This window comes from Mus musculus, chromosome 7 (assembly GCF_000001635.26).
Source record: "Mus musculus strain C57BL/6J chromosome 7, GRCm38.p6 C57BL/6J".
In the NCBI taxonomy this organism is placed as follows: Eukaryota; Metazoa; Chordata; class Mammalia; order Rodentia; family Muridae; genus Mus; species Mus musculus.
The window spans coordinates 136,495,608-136,513,596 of NC_000073.6; the positions used below are offsets into that span (position 1 = coordinate 136,495,608).

At 47.2% G+C, this 17,989-nt stretch overlaps 1 long non-coding RNA gene across 1 annotated transcript; it reads left to right on the forward strand.

Moving 5' to 3' along the window:
- The first annotated feature begins 608 nt into the window (after positions 1-608).
- On the forward strand, positions 609-7,947 carry Gm29931. Its single transcript, XR_378582.3, has 2 exons — positions 609-771; positions 7,160-7,947. It is a non-coding gene; the product is annotated as a predicted gene, 29931 (long non-coding RNA).
- The last annotated feature ends 10,042 nt before the right edge of the window (positions 7,948-17,989 follow it).

The following is a 17,989-nucleotide window of genomic DNA, read 5'->3' on the forward strand; positions in this document are numbered from 1 at the left end:
CTCCTGGGGTACCAGCCCTGCATTTTTCAATCCAGATTTTGGCACTAAAGTTGGCAAAATTAGACCATTTTGTTAAACTGATCTTCCAGCCGTCCACCTTCCCAGCACATTACAGGGCACCTATGGCATGACTCCACAACAATGGGTGGAAAATGGGCCATAAAACACGAACGGCCTGCTTCATGTAAAGTGGAGTTTACAGCACAGGTGTACTCACGTTGATCGAAACTGTGAAGTCGTGGTGAGTTTGCGCGGCCGCCGTAAAGCAGATCGTTTGTTTAAAATGAGGTAGAAGAAAAAGAAAAGAAAAAAGAAAGACATCTCTACCTATTAATGAAAAAGAAGCAATCACAAAATATTGTTTTAAGCCAGTCAGACCAGTTATGAAAACATTTGCAGTTTTATCATCTATGTTGTTGCGTGTAGGAACTGGAGGGCAATTTGGAGAAAGAGAAGAAAGAGGAGAGGGAGAGAAAGCTTTGTAGGCCTGGGAAGCAGTTTCCTAAGCCCTGCTCAGGAAGAGGCAGGTATTTAAGCCTTGAATTGTGGCTGTAGTCTCAGGGTCCCAGAGGCTGGGGGGCTTGGTGGAGGAGGGGGCTTGTGATGTTCAGTGTGAACGGGAAAGCTCTTTTAGGAAGTCATGGAGGAGGTTTTATGGCTGTTTCCTTTCGGGAAGATGGCATTGTCTTTGCCCACAATGACTGGGGAAAGGGTATGAGTGATCTGATGACAGCATCCTTCCAAGCCGGCACTTGTGGCAGGAGAGCCAGGGTGAGTATTTTTGTTCCTTGCCGAGCAGCGCTGGGCTATTTATAAGTACGATCGTGTGGGTTTCACTTCCTAGAAAGGGTTCTGTCCTGGCATTTAGATTAAGGAAAAGATCTAAACACAATGTGAGAGGTGTCCTCCTGCCCACAGAGCTTGCTCTGTGTTTAAAAGGCAAATCCTTTCTCCTCCCACTGACTACAGCTCTAAAAATACTCCTCAGTGCTTCACCAGGCAACCGAGTAGCCCCAAAGCCCAGCAGGCTGAAGAAAGGTGGCTCTGAACAGCCTCTATCCTGCTCCTAGACACAGGCTTCTGAAAGAACAGTCTGTAATGCTGGCGGACTTGGACACAATAGAATTCCATCCACAGGGTTAAAGGAGGGTACGCATTTAGAGCGAGAATAAAACAAATGCTTAAAAAACCCATTATTGGTTTCATCTCCCTCCCTGCTCTCAGTTTTTCCTCCGCGCCAAATGCCGCCCTCATGCTTGGTCCAGATGTTGTCACAGCTGCCCGCTCACATTGAGACCGTGTGCAACGTGGGCCCCACAATGCAGGGTCCCTGGAGGGTGGCCCAAGTAGACATAAAAGTAAGGACAACTGCAGCAGAGCCTCCAACTGCTGCTGGGGGAATCTCTGTAAAATGCAAATCTGAGTGAAGCACACTCTGGCTGACAGCTCTGCTCGGGCTCCATAGAACTGTTCTCAGGATCCTCAGCCTGGCACAAGGAGCCATCGCAGTGTGGTCCTGCCCGACTTTCAAAGTTCTCCCCCCCACACACACACCCGTCCCCACCCCTGTCCCCACTCTCCTCCTGCAGCCAACAGTCTACCTGCCCAAATTGATCACAGAGGATCTATTAGAAAGGAAACTTCTAGACTCATTGTTTAAAATGTTCCCCTCATCTTCTCGTCCTCGGCAAAGTTCTCTGCAGCCTTCGTAGCCCCATCCAGCTTCTCTTTCTCTGTGGAGCTTCTTCAAACCCGCCCCAGTCAGATCGAATCCTGGGATGAGGCATTCGTGCTAAAGGAAGCTGCATCCTTTTTAGCATACCACCACACAAACTCATTGCACTCTGTGGCACTCCCAGACCTGCAGCATCAGCTGCGTGCCACAGCTAAACAATAACAACTTGTTCAGTAGAGTCTATGCTCATAAGTCCTGCAGAGAAGCCATGTCACTCTTTCTGTGGGGATACCTCAGGCCTCTCTCGTTGATGCTGTAATTATGATAGATCATAGAAACACCATACACTTGCCAAAAGACTGCTCGCTCTCTCTCTCTCTCTCTCTCTCTCTCTGTGTGTGTGTGTGTGTGTGTGTGTGTGTGTGTGTGTGTACTCCTATGAGTGTTTTCATGTGCACGTGTGCATGTGTGCATGGAAGCCAGAAGACAAGAAAGGCATTGTTCCTAAGGCGTTGTCTACTCTGTCTTTTGACACAGGGTCTGTTACTGATTTAAACTTACCAACTAGGCTAGGTTGGCACGGGACAAGGAGCCCGGAGTTTACCTGTTCTAAGCCATGATGTCTAAGGCTGGAACTCAGGTCCTCATCATCAGTGCAAACAAGCACTGAGCCATCAACTCAGTTCTCTTCTCATAATTTTATCATCCTTCCCTCCAGTCATGTAACCCAAGGTTTGCAAGGGGCACAGAGGCAGGAGAGCACCTCTTATGGTAGAGACGGCACATGGGAAATTTCAAAACCTCTTTTATTTTTTATTTCAAAAACTGTTTTCTGTTTATTTCAAAATAACATCATGCTGTTTTGGTTATGGTGGCTCCAATGTCCTATTTGGCTGGTATCATTCTGCCATAAAAGGTCACTAAGCTTTGGATGTGATGAGGATTTTCTATCTGGTCACTGTCCTCTAGGCTGTGTGGACAATGACAGTTTGAGACCCCTTCCTAGTCTGGAGCTGCCTTTTCTGAAAAGACTCTGGTGTCCTGGGGATCCTCCACCGGGCAGCTCCCTCGTGGAGCCTGTCCTTCATGGTGAGTTCTTCCTCTCATCTTACCTGGAAGCAGCTCAGCCCAAGTCACTCAGCCTCCCATGCCTCTGGCTAATGCCTAAGTTTCCTACCACAAAACCAGATGAACTGCCATAGAAAACCTGCTTTCTGCTAAGAATATTCTTCTGGATGCCAGAATTGAAACATTAATAAAAGGCCAATTTATAAAATGAATGACAGAGAAAGCAAGGACAAAAGGCCACCATTGGAACTACACACTGGCCTTTTCATTAAATAAACATCACTAGACAGGTAAATGACAGACTCCAAATCAGCTTTAAACCAATCAGGAGGCAGATAGCATTGGGATTCTGAGTCAGATCCAATCATGACAAGGGTACCAAGGTGAGGAGACTGAATTGAAGCTACGAATTCATTTTTGGTGTTTCCTTACCTGGGTACCACTATGTGAGGATAGCTTAGACAACAATGCCTTGAATCCTTCTCTCCCTTCTGCAGGTGCCTCTGACACTGCCCTCCGCAAGTCCCACGTAGAGAAGGGAGAGGTGTCAGGTGGCCAGTGGACCTGTCTTTATGTCCTTGCATGTTTTGCCAAAGCTCCTGTCTCTTGTTCCTCTTTTTGAGGGAAAGCCAGTACAGAAGCTCAACAGGGCTGCCTTGCTATAGCAAGTCTCTCCAGCTGAGCAGAAGGCACCAGGGGCCACCTCTAGTCTATGTGAGAAAGGAAGTAAAGGTAGCCACACGGTTCCGATGGAGTCTTTTTCCAGAGTGACCTACTTTTGAGAAGTGCTTCTATTAAGGAACTCATTTCCACCAGAGCCTACACCAAGCAGCCCCAGAAGAGCTGCAAGCTGGAGTCAAAGTTCAGGGCTGCCCTGCTAAAGATGTCGAGTAAAGGTGCCTCTTTGTTTTACTAACACCCACAAGAGGAAAATGTTCCCTCCCCTCCTTCCTCCCGCCCCTCTCCTTCACACACACACACACACACACACACACACACACACTCATGCACAAGTCCTACTCTTTATGCTTTCTGTAGCTTTAGTGTTCGCCATGCCTGGAAATGCCTGTGTCTCCTGCTGGCGTGACGCTTTGACTTGGGGATTTTTTTAAGGTTCTTTGATTATAAGTCTAATGGGTTCTGAATTCAGCCTCCTGATAAAGAAGCAGCTTAGTGGGTAAATAGCAAACAGCTTGCCAGCTTCCGGGGGCTTTAGAACGCTGGTGAACTGTTCAGCAGTGGCTCTCATTTTACCATGCTGGAGGTCAGCAAACACAATAACAAGGGCACATAAAGTACACTTAATTCCAGAGTCTTCTCCATGAAAAAGTTGGGTGCATCCTCTGTACGCCTTGGCAGCCAAACCTTGTTACATCTGTAACACATCATTTGGTTTATATTCAAATCAATGATTGGCACTTAAAGCCCTAACAAATGTATCTATCTCCTAGCGCTGCTCTAAATAACAGCTTTTACAAAGGCCCTGGCTGTAATTTTCTTGACTGAGGCACAGGCTGGTGCCCTTTCTCCGGAAGCTGTGAAGTACCAACATTCCAGCAAGCAGCTTATTTTTTCAAGAAGAGAGGTTTCCAAAAAAAAAAAAAAAAAAAAAAAAAGGCTGGTCAGATTGGAGGAAAAAAAAACCCACTAAAGATTTTACTTTTAATAAGAACAGTGTGTCCTTAAAGCGGCATATTTAGCTGGCAGAATGTTAACTGCAAGGTAAGAGTGTTGTTTTATACCCTCAGTAACCAGACCAATTATCTGTAAAGTTTTTTCATATTTAAATGCATCCCCAGTCTCCTTTCACCATCTGCCCTTCCCCCTCTAACACTGTGGAATTTTTATGAGATAGGACAAAAATGGGCATTTCCCTTATTACCATCTCACTGTGGAAATCAAATATGCAAGGAAAGTAGTGTATATACTAATTAGTGCTGAATTCATAATTACCGTGCTCATTGATGGAGATACATTTGAATACGTTCAACTCCTAGGGGAAAGGAGCCGGCTGTCCGGGAGAGTCTGAAAAAATGCCCTCAGCCTCTTTTCTTCTTGAAATTAGGGATCTGTGGCATACAGTAATGTTATAAGAAGAAGATCCAAAGTGCCCGCAATTTCTTTAAATATAATTAATCAAGTGAAGCATGTAACGTAATGAATGTATTTGATAGAAGGTACTGTTCAAACACGAGCTTTATCTGAGCCTGTGTTGGAATCGCTGAAAGGAAGGGACACCACATCCCGTGTTCCTGCGAAAAAATGGTACCTGGCTGCCGCCTCCGTGTCACCGGTAGGCCTGCTCATCAAATTAAAAGCTGACAGAAAGCCACAATTTTTAATTGCTAGAAATTAATAACAATTAGAAATTACTGGCTAACCGGTTGGGCTTGAAGAAAAGGAAGGTCGGGCACTTACCAAAGGATGATTAACATCTATGTACTCCCCTTCCTTGCCCAGGGTGGTCCTCCGCTCCTATGACTTCACCAAGACTTCGCAGCAGCCTCTACCGAGTGCTTTTTGTTTTAATACCTCTTGAAAAAGACTAGGCCCGGCAGAGCTACTTAGAAGCAAATCTTAACTGTGACATAATTAAACCATTTTAGGGAGTTGTTCGAGGGAGGTGGGTGTGGATGGCTGAGCATCTATCTCCCCGTTCTTCTTTCCTCCAAGGAAGGAGGCTTGCCTGCATTTCTCACTGAGATGGCTGCTCTCTGTATATAAGAAGCGGTAAGTACTGAAGCTGGCTATAGCCCAGCCAGGCCTTTCAGGAAATACTGCCTGATGCTCACAAAACTCTTACAAGCACTTGGTGCTCAGAGGTGGAAGGCCAGCATGTGATACAACCTGTGAAGGCCCCCGGATCAGAACCAGGGTTGAGAGACTGCAATGATGGCCTCCCACCTGAAAGGATGCGGGTGACCCCGAGGAAACAAACCCTGCCCTTTCTTATTTCCTCCTACAGAGGGGAGAACTGAGCTCAGGTGTAGGCACTCTCCCTGTCTATATCCTCAGCACCGGACTCTGCTCATGCTGCCTCCCCAGGGGAACAACAGTGACCAAAGGGCCCAGCATGGCTGCGGATGCCACCTCTGCTGTAGCCAGGGGTTCACATGCGTGCGGGTGAGTGACAGGTGCTCAGACTGACAGGCTCTAAGTAAAATGAATTCTTTGTACCAGCCAGAAGATCCTATCATGTCAGAGCCCACTGGGCTATCCTCGACCATACTTGGCTTCCTACCCAGGCTGTGTGAGTGGTCTGGTGGGTATCTTTAACCTCTATTTTCCACTCTTGTTTGGCCCTCATTTGACCCCTGGCCAACTAAGAAATGGGGAAGTAGAACTTTACCTAGTGTTAATGATGGAGCTGGGGCAGTTGCTGTAATGAGGCGCCGAGCCGGAGGAGGTACCAGTTGGGATTCCTATTGTAGCCATATGTGAGGCCAATGTTGCATGAATTAACATACGGCAGGTCAAGTTAACATATGTACAGTGAAAAATGACTAATGACTTATTACGCTGATGTTATTTTTGGACCTTCCTCCTTGCATCCAACCTTTGAGAGCAGAACAAGTAAAGGCAGTTTATGCCTCGACTGTCCCGGTTCCCTGGGAAGTAGGAGCAGAGCGAAGCCATATGCTCAGCCCAGAGAGGCAAGCTGGGGGACAGTCAGCGTGGGGCGCTGCCGGCCGGCCACAGTAGTCAGCCCACAGGCAGGGGTGCCCGGCCCTGCTACCCCCACCTCCAGACACGGAGGGGGATGACAGATGTTCCCTTCCCCATCCCACAGGCGACATTTAGCGCCCTCTGTGCCACGAAATGCTGGGATGGCTGCAGGGGCACCAAAATTAGATTGGCAGGATGTGAAAAGAGTCAACTTTTTTGTTTAATGCCATCAATTTGTGATGGAGGAGACAGGTATTAGCTCGGGGACCTCGGTGGTCCCTGCTAGCTATTAGTTTCATCCACAGCTGCACCAAACCCTGGATTATGAATCTGCCAAGGCAGTCATTCATCAGTTTCACAGGCCAACCCGGCACACATTCCAACAACAACAGAAACGGGGCAGCTCATCACACTGACTTCAGCACCGCACGGCTAAAATCCCGGTTATCAGTAGAAATAAATTTCATCATGTGTGTAGGACGAGGCGATGAAACAGAGTATAAATTACCCAGGTTCAAGCATGCTGACGAGCCGGGGTGTGGAGCCCTGGCTGCCCTGTGCTGGGGGGCACTTCCTCTCTCTCAGCTGCCAAACAGGAAGGCTTTCAGAGTTGGCTGGGAGCCATGGAATTACCTGTGGAAACAGATTGCGGAGGTCAAGCCCAGGGTCGATGTGTCAGCCGGCCAGAGCCGGAGTCCTCACATCCACCACCACGGGTTGTTTTCTTAACACTTTTTTCTTCCCTTCCAGGATATGTAGCGGCAGAGGCCAAAGTCTATAAATTTCTGAGTCTGCCCCCAGCTCATTGTTCCCGTTTCCGTGGTTTTGATGACCACTCTCTGCCGCCGGGAATTCTCTTTGAGGGGATTGCGAGTTTGGGCACCAGTTTTGTTTACTTTTCTCCATTCTGGACCCAGGGAAAAAGAAGCTTTGCTCCCTCCCTCCTTGGAAAGACCTCAGCTCCACGTTCTCATTGAGTGCCATGGGAAGTTGCTACTAGGACTTTTTCTGCAGACATACTGGGTCCACAATAGACAAGTTGACAAATCCTAAAACCCACAGAACACCTGGAAAAAATTAACCCGGACATTGAGTGCTGGGGGCCTCTTGGCTGGTTGTTTGCTTGGAGACTCACTTCTGTGTGAGGTGCATCTATAAGGCTCTACTTAGAGTGTAAGATGCCAAAGCACCAATAGGAAATAATAAAGAAGGAGAAAAGGGCTGGCAGAGCTCAGAAAGCTTCCTTACCTGAATTCTCAGTACATCCCCAGGCAAGCTGTCGAGCGCCGCCGTTAGCCCCGGAACAATGGATGCACATATGTGTGTGCATGTGCTTGTGTGTACACTTAGTTTGGATTGGAGCCAGCCCCACAAAATTCATTACCAACAATTGTAGCAGTGACTCTCATGTCTCCTTTGCTCAGTATAACCCTGTACCAAGTCCTACCTCACCATAATCTCATGCCTGTATCTGTTCATGTCCAGAAAGTGGCGGTTGGATATGAAGTTGCAGACGATTAAAATCAATGAACAATAAAGTGAGTAGTTCAACTTTGACTTGGGAAGTCCGACGTTTTCTGGGTTGTAGCCCCTGCTATCGATGGGCAGCACCCTCTGGCTTGCCTGGGTGGGCATCACTCAGAAGGCTGCCTGGGGAGGTGGGTGGTACTGACCCAGGTAGGGTGACACTGTTGATTTTGAGCTAACTACGAAGTCGGCTCTGTGGCATTAATGATGTCACATGGGTGCCTGCTGGGAATATATAAAATGAGAGTAAAGTTCTGTCTGCTTTGGTCCTCCTTCTCCAGTAATTACAGCAACTGCCACTCACCCTGGTCCATAGCCTGACTGGCCGAGAGTCACCGGAGTCACCTGACCATTAAGGTTTAGTCATGTCAGGGAGCATATGACAAAGTGACAGCTTGTCATGTTGGCATCATCAATGCTTCAGAACTCTCCACATGTAGGTCCAATTCTATAGCATGTCTTGGTCCACAGCCTGAGCTGGTAGGAACCGGCAGAAACTGGTCTCTCAGTCGGTGCTGACTTTGCTTCTCCCCCTGCAATTATGACGAAGTGTCTCATTGCCCACCTAATGACAATCTGACCCTCTAGCACCAAATATGCAGTTTATTAAAACCAATCTAAGAGTTCTGGGACTATGGTAAGAGGCTGGGCTCATCAACATGAAGTCTACCTTGAGAGTGATTCTCATCATCTGTCCAATCATCTAGTAACTGAGGAAGAAACGCAAACTTCCAAATAAATGTCAGACCAGACACACAGGCACATGTGTGAACATATCTGCAGACATGCATGCATATACAAGCAGACACATGCCCAAGGTATCTATAGACAGGCCACAAAAGTGACTTTACAACTCAGGGTGGCATCTGAGGATACAGAGGGGGCCACATCTCTCGTGTTTTGTATGACATGGACCACAGATACTTTTCTGGGATTCCCTAAACTTTCTAAAGTTGAACTTGTATCTATCCTTCAAAGTTCAGAGAATATTAGACAAGATCATACAGGGCTAGCTGTCATTGAAAGCTGATGGTCCATGCTGGGTGAGAACACACGCAGGAAAGACTGAGTGTAGCCTGATTCAAGCACCTGCTACTGTGACTGTGGTCGCCAGAATCTATACCTTGAAGGCCTCCCTGACTCCCCTCTACTCCTTGGTTGTTGTGAAGTTTTCCCAAGTGGGCATCCTGTGTAAGGAGGCAGAGTCCTGGGCACCAGAGCCCAGACTGGCAGGGAGGAGAGATAAGCTGATGCAGTGTTTCCTCTCTAGAGAGGAGACAGACTCTGGGGTGGCTCAAGGAAGGGAGTGGAAGAGGACCAGGGGTGGGGGAAAAGGGCCCCATTAATGGTCCAACTCAGCACTGCCAGTATCAGAGGAATGCAGGCCTGCAGCATCTTCAGAGAAGCTGGCCCAGAAAACTGGCCACCAGGCAGACATCTGAAGAACGCAGGGAGTCCCAGGCCCAGGGATAGAGGCATGGTACAAACACTCTTCACTAAGGCATCAGGTATGTTTATGTTTCCTGGAGTGGTGCAGAGTGCCTGTTTCCTCTCCTGCACCACAGCATCCCCCGACCCAGGTCCCTTGTGTTCACACCTTGCCCTGGCATGGGGCATCTGTCACCGTTTGAGAACCCACACTGACAGCTCTCATCACTCTCCAGGGTTCAAGCTATCCATAAAGGTCCACTCTCATGCTTCTATCCTATGGGCTGTCACCAGTTAGAGTGACAGACAGGGCAGCTCCATCATTCTTCTGATACCCTGTGCTCTTCCCATCCATCCATTACCCAACCACACCCCACACTCAGGCTCAGCAAACACCAGTAACAGCTGATTTGCTGAAGTGCCGTCTGGTAAGTGCCGTGTTGAAAGGACATTCCGAGGCTGTCTCAACCCCATAACAACCCAGGAGGAAGTGATTATTACCGCTATCATTTCAAAATGAGGATCAAGGCTCAGAGAATGTGTGGCTTGCCTGAGGTCACACAGCTGGCAAAGGGGTGAAATGACTGGGCCATCTGGCCCTGGGTCCTGGCTCTTTGCTGCAGGGCAGATGCATCCAACTGTGTCTCCTCTCTGAGCATGTGGGAGGCTGCTATTCACCACTGATTGGTGCTTCCAGAGATGGGAGGTTCTGGATTTAAAGAAACCAACTCCTCACAAGGTGGGCACAAAACACAAAGGTTGACTGCCATCGCCAACAGCTGCTTGCAGGACATAGAGTGGAAACTGGAATGTCAGCAACCACCTGGTGAGCCCCATTCTGAGCCTAACTCTTCCTAGAGTGTGAGCTAAATTGGTCTCTGCTGTTCTCAGAACAACCTTGAGATACTGTGACTAGTTACAGCCACGTATCTAGACAGGTACACAACTCTTTCTACATTCTGCCATTTTGTCACTAAAGTCTAGAGTGGATTACACGTGAGTTATCTCAGGCATGACCCTTTGGCCTTTAGGGTGACATTCAAACAAGGTTGCAATGGGTCTTTCCATTTGATAATAATGCTTGGATCTTGAATACTACAGACTGAGTGTTAAGGTGGAGTCCCCACTGTGGCACCACTGGGAGGCAAAGGGACCTTTAAGGGGTAGAACCTGGTGGGAGTTCTTATACTCATTAGAAGCATGACCTAAAGGGTATATTGAGACCCCAACCAAGGGTTCATTTTTTTTGCCTATTTTCTGTATGTGTGCAAATTGGCTGTACACTACCACTCTTTGACACTGCCACACGTTGCCTTGCCATAGTCTCAAAAGCATTGGGGCCAACAGCTTTGGGCTACACTCTACAAAGTCATATGCCAAAATAACCTAAGGTAGATTGTTTAGGTATTTTGTTGCAGCCATGGGAAAATCAGCAATATACTTGTCTTTTCTGAATATGTGATTCTGAAACTCCAACATGTATAAAACTTGTGGCCTACTCATAGGAGTTGCTGGTTCATCTCTGTAGAAAAACATCACTGGTATCTGGGAGACAGTCCCTTCCAGAGCTTCCTCACCAATCCTAGTGAGGGAGGTAGGTCAGTCACATGGTGTCAGGGAAGAAGTACAAATGGGATGGAACCAAGGTAAGAAAGGTCATCTCTGCCTCCCTTTGCCTCTTCTCTGACCTTAGGATGTCCCCAGAACCCTCTGTAGTGTTTGCCAATGAGAGGTTGATGAAAAGTGAGAGTGTTCTGCCTAGGTGGCATCAGCACACCAAGCTTCACAAAGAGCTCAGCCATTGCTCTTGCGGAACTCATCCTACAAGAGCTCACACGCTTTCATCAGGATGACATAAAAAAGATAAGCAAGGAGCGTGGGCTTGGGTGGGTTTCTACCAGGATGTCTCTGTGGCCTCAGAAGCATGCTTTGTGGTTTTTTCAGGATAACAATGAAGGGTCTACAGCAGCTGTTCTCAACCTGTGGGTCATGACCCCCTTTGAGGACTGCATATCAGATAGCCTACCTATCAGATGTTTACATTATGATTCATAACAACAGCAAAAGTATAGTTATGGAGTAGCAAAGAGATAATTTCATAGGTGAGGGTACCACAACATGAGGACTCTTATTATAGGATCACAGCTCCAGGAGGGTTGAGAACCACTAGTCTACAAGGTATCCTGATAGTGGGTTTCTTCCCTTATGAGAAAGGGCCTCCACAAGCAGCTGTCTGTGTGTTGGCCGGGACCTCCCCGAAATGGGAGCTCCTGCCCTCTGCCCAAGCAAGCACTGAGCAATGCCCACAGTTACTCGAGGCTGCTTCTCCCTCAGCCCTGGGGTCAAGGCTGCCATGGACTTATTTGTAAGACCTTTTAGCCGGCACGATTCTTGATCAGGAATTAACCTCTCTTGTGAGACCAATCAATTTTTGTCCCCTCATTTGGTCCCCACCCAGTCTGGTCTTCTTGCCCCACCCTGCCCTCTCCAAAGCCCTTCCAATTTGAGACCAGACATATTGATTGAATGCCCTAGGGTTGGACTCCTCAGGAATCAGGAGATGTGCTTGTCTGAGGCCGTGTGCCTCCTCTCTGTGCTCTTGCCTGTGGTGAAGACAGTCTCAGAGTGAGAGTCACTGAAGTCCTATAAAGACAGTAGCTGTTCTCCAAAACATGGGCACAGTTGACATTCAGATCATCAATCCCAACTGTTCAGGTTGGACAGGGTCATACGAATGGGAATCAACTAAGGAAGGTGGTCAGGCCAGCAGAGGCAGGGGCGGTTGGCTCAGAAAGCCACCCCATCTCTTTCTGCCGTTGGTGTGAGCAGAGAAAGAATTGAATGAGTGTCTTTGTATCTACATATATCTGGTGGATCTTGGTACACACACCACAGACTACTAAGATAACCAAATAAAGGTGAATAGAAGGCAATCTGTGTGGGTCCAGGGCACACCAGACATCAAGACAAGGGCTTTGTCCGTCTGAAGTGGGTACTTCTCCAACAGCTGCTAGAATCCCTTGAGACAGTAGAGCGCATAGAGAAAGTTAGATTTTTAGCAGTGGGTGGACACTTGTGGAGAGCTCCTGAGGCAGTCAGCAGAGGTCCCCAAGATTACCCAGGCTCGCTACCGTGCTGTTTCACCAATGGACTGCTCTAGGGAGCTCTGGGGTACACAGAAAAGATTCCAGGTCTGGTATTTTCTTTTTCAGCTCACGGGTCCGAGGTTCTATGGCTGCCAAATTCTTTCTATGACCACCTCCCACCCCCTGATGAAGCTCTTCTCCATTTCTACCCAAAGGCACTGAGCAAGGATAGACAAAGCCAACAGGTTCACCCTGGAAACGTTCCATTTGCTCACTGGGCCTCAGGGCTCAGCTGACATAAGTGCACCCATGTGGCCAAAATGGTTACTAAAGTCATGCAAAAATGCAATGACCTGTGCTGCTCCAGCCTCTGTTGGTTTATCTGTACCATGAAGTTCTGGTTACAACTGCTTCCCTAGAACTGCCGAGATGGCTAATTCAGGACTTCAGAGCTCTCAAAGGGTGCCTGGTTAAAAATAGACTTGCAGATACAAGATGGATAGCTTTCTGGTTTAAGTATGTCCCATAGATTGCTTGGGGCACACTTACACTAGCAAACAGCATTTGTCATGTATCTGAATTCTGTGTATAACTTGGCATCCTGAGTTGTTATTTGCTAACACGGACAACCCTTGTCACCCAGCATGCAGGGATTCACACAGCGACTGCTTAGGAACACAGCCAAGGAGGGTAGTTAACATAGCATTGAAGCATGGTCGCTTGCAGGTCAGCCTCTCCTCTTGGACTCTGAGGTTTCTTGAGGGAAAAGGTGATCCACTCACCCATTCCTTGTTACGATGACAGAGTGTCACAGCCTGGGAGGTGACAAAATTAGATGTTTGCTTGACTCATGGTCTGGAGGCAGAGAGGTGTCAGAGCATGCATGCTGTGAGTATCTGGTAGGGGACAAGGTGTGGAGAGGTTTGGTTTGGTTTGGTTTGGTTTGGTTTGGTTTGGTTTGGTTTTCCAAAAAGGCAGCTTGCCATGTGCAGCACCTCATTTAAATATATCTTGAATCTTAGAAGCCTCATCTACATCCTCCTACAAATGGACCTTGAACGATCCTTTGGAGTTCTATCAACAGCAGAGGAGCACCGCTACTCATGTGCTCTTGACTAAAAAATGATCCCCCCTCTATCTCCTTTATCTTTTGGGGAATTCCATCCTTCCAAGAACACATGGAGTGGTGACAGAGGAAGGGGGACACCCACTGAGACAGCCAGATGAGCCGTGTCAATCTGGTCAATCATTCCGGTGAGGAAGCACCCTCCTATCCTTGTGTTGAGTCTTACAGAGGACAAAAGGAAAGAGCTACACGTGAGATGAACAGAAACTTGGCTTACTATTTCTCTCAGGGGCTCATTCCTGACATACTTAATCTTCCCCTCATATAATTCATTAATCCCCTCCTGAGGTTAGACCTCTCATAACCCATCACCTCTTAAAGCCTCAATCTCTATTTCATATGAGGTGTGAAGGCCTACCCACATCAGCAGAGAACTACCTCTCTACAAACCTCAGCAGAGAGCTACCTCTCATGTGTCCATCACTGACTTCTTACTACCAGGCCAGTCCTGAACACATGTTGAATAAAATGTTTGACTTGAATTCTTTGCTTCTTATAAGGACAATGGATAATGCATACATATGAACCACAGTCAGTATAAGCCCCACCACCACCACCACCATTCCCAGCCATTTGCTTTTTCAGGCTATCCCAAAGTGACTCAGTGGAAATGTATTAATGCAGCAAATACTTATGGTCTTCTGCCCACCTCCTGGACATTTTATAACAACAAGGAGAGAGCCATGTTGGAGACAGGCCCTGCCCTTCCCCCTTGGTAAGTCACCCAGCAGGTACACTGGTGATGAAGAGAAGGCGTTATCCCTCTGCAGCACTGATGGAAGAATAAGACATATCCTACAACTTTTCATAAGTCCCTGACAACAAAAAGCTCAACAGAGGCAAAGAGAACCAGAATATCAAACTAACCAGGAATAATGAAAAGATGGTATATTACCCTCCTAAGGCTGCCATGACAAATTAATATGCACAGGTGGCTTAATACAACAGAAAGTTAAACCCAAGGTTTTCAAGTCCAGATATTCAAAGTGTCAACAGAGTACACTCTCTCCAGATTGGACTAGTTCAAGGTATCTGGCTTCTGTGACACCCTCAGTATTGGATCCTCACTTGGACTCCTCCTGGTTATCCTGTCATTGCTCTGTGTCGTGGAGATCCTACAGCTTTGGAGCAGCAGGACTGGCCCTTTCCCGTGTCCCAACCATTCACAGATGACAGAGATTTTGGTGTGGACCAACTCAGCCCCGATCTGAGCTGGTCAGCCTGGGAGAGCTCTCCATCTTGACTCTGTTAGGCCACCCAATGCAGCCATCTGCAGGAGGCGGGGCCAGCTCTCCTGCTCTCAGGCCCTAGGAGCCCATACACACGCCTCTGGAGCCAGGTCTACTGTGCTACCCAGTCAAGGATCGGAATCCACTCCCAAATGCTACAGCCTGTGAGGGGCAGGACTGCTCTCACACCCTGGGGGCTGGCTCAGCTGTGCCTTCATCATCAGGGCTAACTCCACTGTATTGGCCAGGAGAGGTGAAGGGCCATGTCTCTGAGTGTATAGTCGGTGAGGGACCAGGCGGGATGGGGGTGGCGGAAGCACATCACCCTCACACCTATTCCACTTCACGCTTTGTACATTTCTTAAGGGGACAATTTTCACTGGGTTCATGGTCAATCCACATAATATAAAATGGTCTCTTCTCATGAGCTCTACTAGTCCATATCTACAAGGACCTTACTTTTTAACCAGGTGATGAGCTGATGGGTTCTGTCATGTATTCATATCTTTTGAATTCAGTACTTGTGTTCCCTTGGGAAGTTAATGGAGCTGAGGCCCTCTAGGAAATGGCAAAGTTACATGGGGAGTCAGCTTGATGACACTAAGGAGTACATTTTTGGGGTTACAGACCTTACAGAGCCACAGACAGCTTGGGAGCCTGGGGATGACCTACTAGGAGTTGTTTTCTAAGGGATAGACTCTATTACTTTGCAAGGAAGTAGGGGAGCCAGCCAGAGAGATGATTGGAAGGGGCTCCCTACAAGTCACCTCCCTCAGTTTTGGAGCCTGTATCAGTGCTGGCACTTACATGTCTCCCTATAGCCCCACCCACTGAAGACAGGTCACTCTTCTCATCCATCGAAAGTTTATGGGAGAGCACAGACTGCTTCTGTTTCTTGGTGGCTATCCCCAGGCTGTTGGACAGTTAAATGGAGGAATAAATGTCTGAGTAGCCGCTGAGCTGCTAGCACAATGTCTTCCTTTACCGAACTGGCCACTACACAGAGCAAAGATGTGAGCTGAATGTCTGAAACAACTAGAATGCGCGTGGAGAGAAATGTGGATGCCAACTCTCTGAGGTCATTCATTCAGGGGACAACAAAATGTGGCACATAATTGACATGTTAGCTAGACAAGGTTGCACCCACTCGAGATAATAAGGCTTGCTCTTGCAGACCTGTTCATGTGACCTCCTTGAGCTCAAGTCAACCCTTTTTGGCTCCAAGAGTCTGTGTATCCCTACATGGACGGGGCAGAAAGGTTCTTCTCTATGTGGCCCCAGCTGAGTTCTTGGGAAGTTGCCTGTTTCCTTGGCTTTGGATGCTCATGTTATGCCAGAGCATGACTCTCATCAAGAGAGCAGGCTGCACCACGACAGAGCAGGGCTAATTGCATACGGTTGAGGGTCTAGGAAGGGAAACTAGGACATCTACAAAGCTGATGACCACCCAGGAATATTATCAGCTCAATGCTGAGGTTAGGACTTCTCCATGTTTCCCTCCTTCTTCATGGTAGTATAGAATTTACCCAACTCTTACTTTCGTTATTGAATCAAGTATTACATCTGCCTCTGAAAGGGCCAGGGAGAAAGCAGAATCTGTTTTGCTATAACCCAAAGCTGCAGAAGGAAAAGGATGTTACCCATGCTGGGTCTTCCCACAAGGAAGAGACAGGTTCTCCATGCTACCTTTATCCAGGAACACATAAGCAAAGTCTGCTTGTCCAGACACAGCTACTGAGAGCAGTTCACACTGCAGCTGCCACTCCAAAGAACTTTCTGTTCAGAACCCTCAGAAGCTGGTACCTAGGATTATTTTTTAAGAGTAAAACCAGTTGTTGGGCATATTTGTAGGAGGATGACTGAGAACAGAGCTATTCTCTCCACCCACAGTCCTGACAGTGAACGGTCCATTGACAGACATGACTGTGAGCAGTGTGTATTGTGTATACAGATATGCTATGTGTGCCTTGTGTTAATTGGACTTATGTAAGGGTATATGTACACTGGTGACACACATATACATTCATGTGCATATCCAAGTGCTATTTACACATGAGGCTATTTATGTGCCTTAACTTACACATGTCATACAGTATTGTGGTGTTTAATGATAATGGTCTCCATAGGCTTATGTGTTGGCATGCTTAGCACCAGTCGGTGGAAATTTTTGGGAAAGAGTAGGAGGTATGAATTTGTTGAAAGAGGTGTGTCTCTAGGGGTGGGCTTTGAGATTTAAAAATTCCATGCCCTTCCCAGTTAGCCACCTTATGGTGGTTATATCAACATATAAGGTCTCAGCTGTTGGTACAGTGCTATGCCTGCCTTTCTTCTACCAGGCTTTCTACCATGATGGTCATGGACTAACCTTCTGAAACTGTAAGCAAGGCCCCAATAAATGTTTTCTTTCATGAGTTGCCTTGCTCACAGTGTCTCTTCACAGCACCAGAAAAGGAACAAGAACACATACATGCATAGTTTTTCAGGTGTGTGTCACTTTACATCCATGTGTCACATGAGACTTTTGTCTGTTTGCCTGCATACATGAGACACACATATATGTGCCTGTGTGACTTTTGCAAGTGTGTGCCAATATATACCTTCATTCTTTGTATATAAATGCATGCATGATATATGAATGGTTCATGTATAGATCTGTGTATGTCTGCTGCAAATACATGTACATGAGTGCTTTTGTGAGTGTGCGCATGGCTATTGAGTGCATATTTATGTACACATACATATATATGTACAGGTGTGTACTCTCAGATTTCATATTCCTATGGGTGGCTGAGTGTATATGTTTGTGTTATAGGCATGACACATAATGTTTACATGTACTTTCTGGCACATACATTTATAGCAGGAGTGTGCCATACACAGGCTTGTTGTGTGTGCATTTATGTAAGCAGACGTATTTGATTGTTACCTGTGTTAAAGTTCTAAGACAATTTCAGGTCATTTAGAGAAATATGTTAGGATACAAAGTCTTGTAAGAATGCAATATTTGGCTAAGGATTCCTTGCCTGGCCAGGAAGCATTTTGGCACAGTCCAGAGGTGAGGACTCATGGAGCTGGTGGTGTGAGTGTGCAACCTATCCCCAAGAGCTCTGCAGATCCCTAGTTTAATAGGATGAGCAGGATGCTTGCCAAAGAGTAACCCATGATTACTGCCCTGTGGCTGAGC